The sequence below is a fragment of the Felis catus genome, chromosome C1, assembly GCF_018350175.1.
Source record: "Felis catus isolate Fca126 chromosome C1, F.catus_Fca126_mat1.0, whole genome shotgun sequence".
Taxonomy (NCBI): Eukaryota; Metazoa; Chordata; class Mammalia; order Carnivora; family Felidae; genus Felis; species Felis catus.
The window spans coordinates 32,809,083-32,819,246 of record NC_058375.1 but is presented as its reverse complement, the minus strand read 5'-3'; the positions used below and the strand labels follow the sequence as shown (position 1 = coordinate 32,819,246).

General features: G+C 43.6%; 1 pseudogene; it reads left to right on the top strand.

The window, feature by feature from the left end:
* Nucleotides 1-5,256: 5,256 nt before the first annotated feature.
* LOC123379364 lies at nucleotides 5,257-5,748 on the top strand (annotated as a pseudogene).
* Nucleotides 5,749-10,164: the final 4,416 nt, after the last annotated feature.

The following is a 10,164-nucleotide window of genomic DNA, read 5'->3' as shown; positions in this document are numbered from 1 at the left end:
AAGGCCATTATTACTCCAGCTAGTAAGTTGCCAAGGTGGGATTCGAGGGCAGGATGATTCTTTTTAGGTGATGGGGTGTGGGTTCTGTGAGACTCTCCCCCTCCTTATTAATGAGGTGGGAAGCTTTCTCAGGCACGTGGGCCAAATGTTCAGATGGTTTGGGGAGAAATCCCATGTGGTTTTAGGATTGGAGGAGGCAGATTTTGAGAGGAAAGAGGGTAGACATTCAAAGTGCTTGGGGCCCAAGGAAAGAAAAGGTACGGGAGGACTCAAGCCCTTTATCTGCCTTTGCAGGTGGGCGTTGGGGCATGCCGATGGCTGTGGACTCGGGACGAGGAGCTAAAGCCCAGTGTGTAGTAGGATCTCTGAGTTTTGAGGAGTGGCCAGTGGGTTTCTCCAGGCCTGAGAACGCGGGTGGTCACTGGTAGTCACTAATCCCTCCCTCCAAAGGGAACCACTCTGCTCCTTTCCAACCATAGAGAGCTTTGCCTGGTTTTGAAATTTCTACAAATGGGGTGGGTGGCGCGCTGTGTAGGTTTTGTGTATTGGGCTTCTTCTGTTCAGCTTTACGTTTGTGAGGTCCGTCTATGCTGCAGCCGGCTCATTTTCATTGCCAGACGTGATTTCATCACAGGGATTTGCTGCTCTTTGTTTTTTCCACTCTGCCAATAAACATTTTCTCCCCCTCTGGGGCTGTGACAAAAAAAATGCTGCAGACATTCCTGTACACATCTTTTGGTGCATATATGTCCATTTTCTCTTGTGTATATCTAGAAATGCAATTATTGGGTCCTAGCGCCTGCATATGTTCAATTTTACTAGATGCCACAAAACAGGTTTCTAAAGTGAGTATACCAATTTACACACCCACGAACAGTGCATAAAGATTTATTCACATCTTTGCCAATACTTGGAAACAGTCAGCCTATCATCTCTCTCTCTCTCTCTGTCTATCTACCTATCTATCTATCTATCCATCCATCCATCCATCCATCCTTCCATTGTGTTCTGAGAGTCTTTACCATAAAGAAGGTTGGGTATTGTCAAAAGTCTTTTTCTGTGTTAACTGAGATCATTGTATGGGTTTTTCCTCTTTGTTTTATTAATGTGATGGGTTACATTGATTAATTTTCTTACGTTGCACCTCCCTTGCATTCCTGGGATAAATCCCTCTTGGTTATGGTCAATAATCCTTTCAATTTGGATTGAATTTGCTAATTTGTGTTAAGGATTTTGCATCTCTAGTCATAAGTGACACTGGTCTATAATTTCCTTTATTTTGGGGGGGATGTCTTTGGCTTTGGTATCGGGGTCATGCTGGCCTCATAGAATGAGTTAGGAAGCGTTCCCTCTTCTTTAATTTTTTGAAAGAGTTTGAGACAGATTGGTGTTAATTCTGTAAATATTTGGTGGATTGAACCAGTAGATTATTCTGGGCTTGTGGTTTTCTCTGTGGGAAGTTGTCTTTTTTTTTTTTTTTTAATACTATTACTAATTTAATTTCTTTACTTGTTACAGGTTTTTTCAGATATTTTGTTTCTTCTTGAGTCAATTTTGGTAGTCTGTGTTTTTCTAGGAATTTGCCCATTTCTTCTGGGTTATTCCAAGATTTAGCTGATCCTTGTGTGCAGTGTTATGCAGCCATTTAAAATGATCCTATAGGGGTGCCTGGGTGGCTCACTCGGTTAAGTGTCTGACTTCAGCTCAGGTCATGGTCTCCCAGTTTGTGAGTTCAAGCCCTGCATCCGGCTCTCTGCTAACATCCTGGAGCCTGCTTCAGATTCTGTGTCTCCCTCTCTCTCTGCCCTCCTCTGCTCGTGCTCTGTCTCTCTCTAAAATAAATAAACATTTAAAAATTAAAAAAAAAATTTAAATGGTCCTGTAAACAAGTATTAAATGATAGGGGAAAATGTTCACACTATATTGTTAAATGAAAAAGCCAGATTAAAAAATAATATTACATTCTGATTCTTCCATGTTTGTAGAAATCATATAATATATATCTATATATGTTTAGAAAAGAGCAACCTAGATGACCATGTTCAGGGAGATTAGCAAGGGGTGATGGAATTTTGGGTGTTTTTTCTTACAGGGTAATATTTATAGTTTTCTTTGGGCTTCTCTGTATTTTCTAAAATTTCTCAAATATGCCATTTTTGTAATAGGAAATAAATGATAAAAGTTATTTTTTAAATTTAATTTAAGTTCATTCACTTGGGTTAAGGTTCTGTATCTTCACTGTAACCCATGATTCCAATCAATGTTCAGGCTGTGATCCCTCAGTAGAGCTCTAATCTGTTAGATAATTAATTGTCACCTTGGAAAGAGGTGAGTCAGGCAGCATGGTCCTAAGAGAACTGGACAGGCTGATTTGGGTTTCTTTCTTTCTTTCTTTTTTTTAAACTTTTTCTTTTTTAAGTAATCTCTACACCCAACGTGGTTTGAACTCATGACCCCAGATCAAGAGTCACATGCTCCACCAACTGAGCCAGCCAGGTTGGTTTTGAGGAGGAAGATGGAAAAGGTGGTGGGGTACTGAGGAGGCAGGACTGAGCTTGGTCCTGGTAAGGTCTAGGCAGTTAGAAACCAGGACAGCGGGCTGGAGAGGGGCAAGTGGGAGGGGTGGGAGAAGGACTTTACAACTTTGTTTATAGCAAGTCCTAATATCAGTGCATGTCTGCAATTTGTGGGTCCTGAGTTTATACAATCCAGGGTGCCCTCATTCAGAAAAATGACTCACAGATATAAAGTTAAGGACTCAAGTGTTTTCTTAGAAGGAAAAAAAAAAAAAAAAAGAAATCGCAGGATGCCCCTGGGTGGCTCAGTCGGTTAAGCATCTCTTGATTTCGGCTCAACTCATGATCTCATGGTTTGTGAGTCTGAGTCCTCTGTCAGGCTCTGTGCTGACAGCTCAGAGCCTGGAGCCTGCTTGGGATTCTGTATCTCCCTCTCTCTCTGCCCCTCCCTAGCTCGTGCTCTGTCTCTCTCTCTCAAAAATAAATAAACATTAAAAAAGAAATCCCAACAAATTGCTGGGTCCAGGAGCGCCAGGGCCCTTTCTTCTGCAAGGCCAGAAATGCCTGTACGCTGTTTCTGATTATCACCTGGCTTCCCCTCCCCTTCGGGAACCTTCTTCCACTCCCAGCACCTCCAGTCTCAGCAGCTTCGTGGGAACTCTGCTTCTAATGGTCTTTTTCACTGCAAGCCTTTCCAAGCCTTGTCCTGGTTGGTTCTCACACTCCTGGGTCATACAACTACTGGACAGCAGCGACTATGAATTCTTGTAGGCTTATCTTGCCTGTGGGCTGCTCATACCTCAAGCTATTCTCTTCTCTTAAAGCAGAGGTTTTTCTTTCTTTCCTGCTCTTCCTGGAAGAAGAAGGGAAACTGAAATTAGGATTTGCGAAAGGAGATCTACGATTCTGCCCCAAACAAAGGCTGTGGAAAATATGTAAATCGTATTTATTCATTCCCCCCCGCCCCCCCGCCGCCGATATTATCGTGGGTGATTCGGAATTTATGGCAAGTGTCAAATCTTGATTTCTCCAGTGGGGAAATTGTAGGTCAAGGGGGTCACACAGATAGGCCCAAGATTTGTAGTTTATATTTAGGTCTAATACACAGCCGAGCATTCCAAGTGCTCAGGGAAAATGTCACTAGAAAATATATTTCCCTGGATGGTAGATTTCCAAGTATTACTGCGTATCATGTGCCATTTTTTTTGTTTTTAATCTGAGAAATTCAACCTGCAGAGCACACATTTATTACTTAAGCCTCAGAGCACTTCAGTGGAGAAGGTTCAGCAAACATCTTTGCTGCACAGGTGAAAAACTGAAGCATGATGAGGTTGCAGGGACACATCCAGCAAAGCTCAGATATCAAGCAGGCTCCTGTCGGCCTCTGCCTCTTCTCCCTTCCCTGTTCGGTTGCTCAGGAGAGAAAGAGCGAGGATGGTTGTGTGAGCAGCTCTTTGGGCCAGTTAAGGCGGGACGCCTGGAACCTTCCGCTCTTGCTCTTCTTGGCACTCTCTTAGTTGTGAGGAACAGAATCCAGTTGAGTGAGCCCAACCTGGAAAGGGGAACTTTGCCACAACACTCTAGGGGTGTCTCATGGAACTCCAGAGTGGGAACGGAGCCACCTGTGGAAGATCCGTGGAGGACTCCGGACGTTCTTTCCCTCCATCCCTCGCCTCGGTTTCGGTCTTCATCACTGGTGACAAACATTCTCTATCTCTTCCATTCGTGGTAGAGAACATGGCTGCTGAGTTTCAGCTCCAGGCAGAGACTGGCTCGCTGGAGTTCTCTGTGCCAGTCAGGGAGAATCTGATTGTCCCAGGGACAGGCGGTCTTCCCCGGTCCCATCCTGTGCTGTCCCACAGTCTAAATGTGACTGCCAGCAGCCTGCCCTGGGAGATCCGAGGCAGTTCCAAGAAAAAGGGGAGGGAGGGGCGCCTGGGTGGCTCAGTCGGTTGAGCGCCGTGAGTTCGAGCCCCGCATCGCATCGGGCCCCTGTGCTGACAGCTCGGAGCCCGGAGCCTGTTTCAGATTCTGTGTCTCCCTCTCTCTGACCCTCCCCCGTTCATGCTCAGTCACTCTCTGTCTCAAAAATAAATAAATGTTAAAAAAAAAAAAAAGAAAGAAAAAGGGGAGGGGTTGTTAAGAGCTGGGCCAGTCATCCCCAAAATGCTTATTTTAGGTGGAAATTTTATGAGAGCACTGAAGGTCTCATTAAGGTCTGCCTTGGGGACATCAATCTTCACTTTAATCAAAATGGCACAGCAGCCCCTCCCTCAGAAGACTGCCCAGTCCTTATTCTCCTTTGTGAACATTCATAATGTATAAAGAGCACTGGCGGCAGCCGTGCCTTTAAGATGCTTGGACAGCTCTTCCCCTAAATGGCGAGAGGCGGTCTCTTAAAATGGTTTGCTCGCTATTCCCTTGACCCAGAAAACCCTACACCATCATGCAAATCAAGAGGTTCAAATCTCTGTGTCCACTTTAACTTTTTTTTAATGTTTTTACTCATTTTTGAGAGACAGAGAAAGAGTGTGAGCCGGGGAAGGGCAGAGAGAGAGAGAGAGAGAGAGAGAGATAGAATCCGAAGCAGGCTCCAGGCTCTGAGCGGTCAGCACAGAGCCCGACGTGGGGCTCAAACTCACACACCGTGCGATCATGAGCTGAGCCGAAGTTGGACACTTAACTGACTGAGCCACCAGGGTGCCCCTGTGTTCACTTTAAGAACACACGTGAAACTGCTAGGGCCATCGAGGGTATGCATATCCAAAAAGCCACCAAGTATCTGAAAGATGTCACTTTGTAGACACAGCGTGTGCCATTCAGTGTCACTGCAGTGGTGGAGTTGGTAGGTGTGGGTGTGCCCAGGCCGAACCGTGGGGCTGGACACGGGGTTGGTGGCCCAAAAAGAGCGCTGAGTGTTTACTGCACATGCTTAAACATGCAGAGAAGAATGCTGAACGTAAGGGTTTAGATGTAGATTCTCTGGTTATTGGGCACATCCAGGTGAACAAAAGCCCCCAAGCTGCGGCGCAGAACTTCCGGGGCTCATGGTCGGTTCAACCCACACGTGAGCTCTCCTGCCACGCGGAGATGGTCCTTACTGGGAAAGAGCAGCTAGTCCCCAAACCGGGAGAGGAGGTTGCAGAAGAAAAAGAGATCCCAGAAGAAGCTGGAGAAACAAACACCTATGGCCTGGGAGTAAATTCTGCATAAAATAAATGCAAATAGAAGTAAAAAAAGAAAAAAAATGCTTAGACACCCTTTAAAGGAGGTTGTCCCGGTCCCTCAAAGTGCAAGGCACAACTGCCTTCAATAACAGTGGCCTGGAGGGGGCTGGATAAGATTCTTTGAAAAACTTCATAAGGAAAGCAGAATTTATGTTATGACTTCTAATAAATACTGCTGAGGCATGGGAACACAATGTGGACGAGCTATCATCCGTGCTGTCGAGGAACTTAGTCTACTGGGGGTAAAACAGATGCATAAAGAGGATATTAAAATACATTGTGGCAGGTGTTAGGTGCAAGGTGTACGTGAGGGAGGGAAGATGGAAGGGACAGTGGGGACACCACAGAGAGGCACCTCATCAGACTTGGGGTGAGGGGCATGACTTGGAGAGATGGGGAAGGGTGGTGGTGGTTAGGGGGCAATTTCTGGGAAGCAAGGATATCTGAGTTGAGTCTTGAAGACACAGAGGATGTCTGAGCTAGTGAGGAGGGAGATGAGAATGTCTAGAAGAGTAAGTCAGAGAAATTGGATTAATCCCACAAAAAGGCATATGCAGGTAGCTTTCAGTATAGGTAAATCCATGTCACGTGCTCAGGACATTCGCTGATAGACACACTGTCAAGTGTACATGCACACACACACACACACGTGCGCTCAGCCAAGTTGGTGAAGGATCAAGACCTTAAGAACATTGAATAGTGTTTGTGCTTTGATTATATTTTTTTTTCAACGTTTTTTTATTTATTTTTGGGACAGAGAGAGACAGAGCATGAACGGGGGAGGGGCAGAGAGAGGGAGACACAGAATCGGAAACAGGCTCCAGGCTCCGAGCCATCAGCCCAGAGCCTGACGCGGGGCTCGAACTCACCGACCGCCAGATCGTGACCTGGCTGAAGTCGGACGCTTAACCGACTGCGCCACCCAGGCGCCCCATCTGATTATATTTTCTAATGTAACTCAAGGGGAAAAAAAATGTGGTCATCTCGTCCAGCTCATTTTAAAATGGTAGATAAGGGGTGCCTGGGTGGCTCAGTCAGTTAAGCATCCGACTTCGGCTCAGGTCCTGATCTCACGGTCCGTGAGTTCGAGCCCCGTGTCGGGCTTTGTGCTTACAGCTCAGAGCCTGGAGCTTGCTTCAGATTCTGTGTCTCCCTCTCTCTCTGACCCTCCCCCGTTCATGCTCTGTCTCTCTCTGCCTCAAAAATAAAGAAACATGAAAAAAATAGATAAATGGGCTAAACGGGTAAGGGGCATTAAGGAGTCTACTCCTGAAATTATTGCTTCACTATATACTAACTAATTTGGATGTAAATTTACAAAAATTAAAAATAAAGTTAAATTATAAAAATAAAATAAATAAATAAATAAATAAATAAAATGGTAGGTAAAATGGGCCCGATATTTTTGAAAGGATATTGTTTGATCGGTGTGATAGTTTATTTTATATGTCAACTTGGCTAGGTACCCATAATAACCAGATATTTGGTCAAATACCATTCTGGATGGGCTGTGGATGCTTTCTAGGTGAGATTAATACTGAAATCAGTAGACTTTGAGTGAAGCAGATTACCCTCCATAATGTGGGTGGGCCTTATATTATAAAATATCCAATCAGTTATAAGGAAGGCCTTATCCAATCAGTTAAAGGCCTTCAGAGTAAAAGACTGAGGTCCCCCCAGGAAGAAGCAATTCTACCTTCAGACCGCTTTCAAGCTGAACTGCATCATCAACTCTTCCTTTGGCCTCCAGCCTGTTGGCTTACCCTGAAGAATTTGGGCTTGCCACTTGCCAGTCTCCAGTTCCTTAAAATCTGTCTCTATCCTATTGGTTCTGCTTCTTTAGAGAACTCTTGACTCCTACAGTGTGTCTACTTCATCCTGTAAGGTTTTATTTTTATCTATTTATCTTAACTCTATGCTGTCTACTGTACTATCTTATGTGCAACTAAATAAAGAGGCTAGAGGGGCACCTGGGGGGCTCAGTCAGTTAAGCACTTGACTCTTGATCTCAGCTCAAGTCACGATCTCACGGTTTCATGAGCTGGAGCCCTGCATCAGGCACTGTGCTGGCAGCACGGAGCCTGCTTGGGATTCTCTCTCTCTCCTTCTCTCTCTGCCCCTCCCCCACTTGTGCTGTCTCTGTCTCTCTCAAAATAAATAAAATTACATAAAGAGGCTAGAAAGTGGGATTTTAAAAAATATTTTATTTATTTATTTATTTATTTATTTATTTATTTATTTATTTATTTATTTTAGTGAGAGAGAGCATGAATGGGGAAAAGGCAAAGACGGAGAGGGGGACAGAGGATCCGAAGTGGGTTCTGTGGTGACAACAGAGAGCCCAGTGCAGGGCTCGAACTCATGAACGGTGAGATCAGGACCCAAGTCAAAATCCGTTGCTCAACCAACTGATGCACCCAGGTGCCCCAGAAGTGGAATTTGATGTCAGTCTTCAATATGGGTGACCTGTAAGTGATTTAGCTCAGGGAGTCACTCTGGGGAAGTTTTGAACTGAGCTGTTCACACTGTTTGAGTGACCTATCTTCTTGCTTCTTTTACTATCCATTCATAGGGTTTCACTTAAACACTTGCCCACATTGTCTATAAGAATGGAGGGTTTATTTTCTTTTCTTGCTCCTTCTTCCCTCTCTCCTCTTCCCTCCTATGCACAGATAATCCATGTTAATGACATGAGCGTATACAATTATACACACGTATTATTTTTGTCTTTATTGTTTTTATTACATAATCTCTAGATCTTGCTTCCCCCATTTAGTAAGTGGGCAGAGACGAAGCCTATGTTTTATTTGCTGCATTGTATCTCATAGCATGCATGTGACAACACTTCTTCAACCAGTTTCCAAGACAGCTTTTCACTCTGTTTTGAGGGTGTTTTTTTTTTTTTTTGCCTCCACAGTGCTGCAAAGAACATCCTTGTACATATGTCCCTGCAAGTTTTACCACCACTTAATTACTTCCAAAATATGCCCCAATTAACCTACTTTGGTAGAAAAAACAAAATGTGCTGTGATTTTTAATCAAATACCATTTAATTAATCACCCTGAGAACAGATTGAGCTTTCAATATTTTTATTTATACTTTATTTCTCATATTTTGGTATCTCTCAATATGTTCCTCTTGTACTTAAGGAAAGATGCAGAAGCCCTCAGCACAGTGTTATTAAAAACTCAACTTTCAAGAAGTTTATTTATAATAAGTTAGATGAAAAAAAAAATGTTCCCCCTTACCCCCCCCACCCCAGATTTGAACATAGTTTTAAGATGTGCAAATGCAAGGGTATAACTATGACATAAGAGTTGTTTCTAATTATATACATGGCATTTGATATACCATTGTCTCAGATCGTCATTTTATTTTATTTTTTTATTTTATTTTACTTTTTTAATTAAAGTTGACATACAGAGACCTTAGTTTCAGGTGTATAGCATTCTCCAAATCTATACATTACTCAGTGTTCATCATGATAATTGTGGTCGCCGTCCATCTCCATACAGCACTATTACAATATTATTGACTATATTTTCTATGCTTTTGTCTCAGATCATCTTTTTTAAAAAAAAACCTTATTAACATTTATTCATTTTTTGAGAGTCAGAGAGAGACTGGGCACGAGCACGGGAGGTGCAGAGAAAGGGAGACACAGAATCGGAAGCAGGCTCCAGGCTCTGAGCTGTCAGCATGGAGCCCGATGTGGGGCTTGAACCCATGAACCGTGAGATCATGACCCGAGGTGAAGTCAGTTGCCCAACAGCCTGAGCCACCCAGGCGCTCCATGTCTCAGATCATCTTTCAGAAAGTTTTATACATAGTGTAGAACAGGCACTTGTCAGCTGTCTTCTTGTGACAGTCACAAAGATTGTAAGTAAGGATAATCTTTTAGAAAAAAAGTAATTAACAGGATCTGGTGGTTATGGCGACAGAGTTCTGATTTGAGCCCAGAGCTAACAGCAAGCCACTCAGTGCTGTCAAACACTGCTGTGGGGCAGCGGAAACAGCTAGGTCCCTTGGGAGAAGCAATTCATGAAAAGGTTTGAACTCTGTAACCTGGCAATCCCAGTTCTAAAATGATTCGGGATACAAAAAATACATGTTCAAAAAGTTTTCTGTCACAGGTTTTTATTTCTATGAATAGGAATGGAAAGAAACGTAAATGTCCCATAGTAGGAGAAAGGTTAAATAATTGGAGAAAGATATGATGGACTATTAGACGTTATCAAGGAAGGTTGGAGACAGCAGGAAGAAGACATAGGGATATTAACAGGATAGCAAAGGCTACAAAGTTACGTGTGCAAATTGGTCACAACTGCATTAAAACCTATGCAAGCATAAAAGGCTAGTGAGAACTAGAATAGTTGAGGATATGACGTTTTGGGGGAGGGGAGGATTTTAAGGGATACCA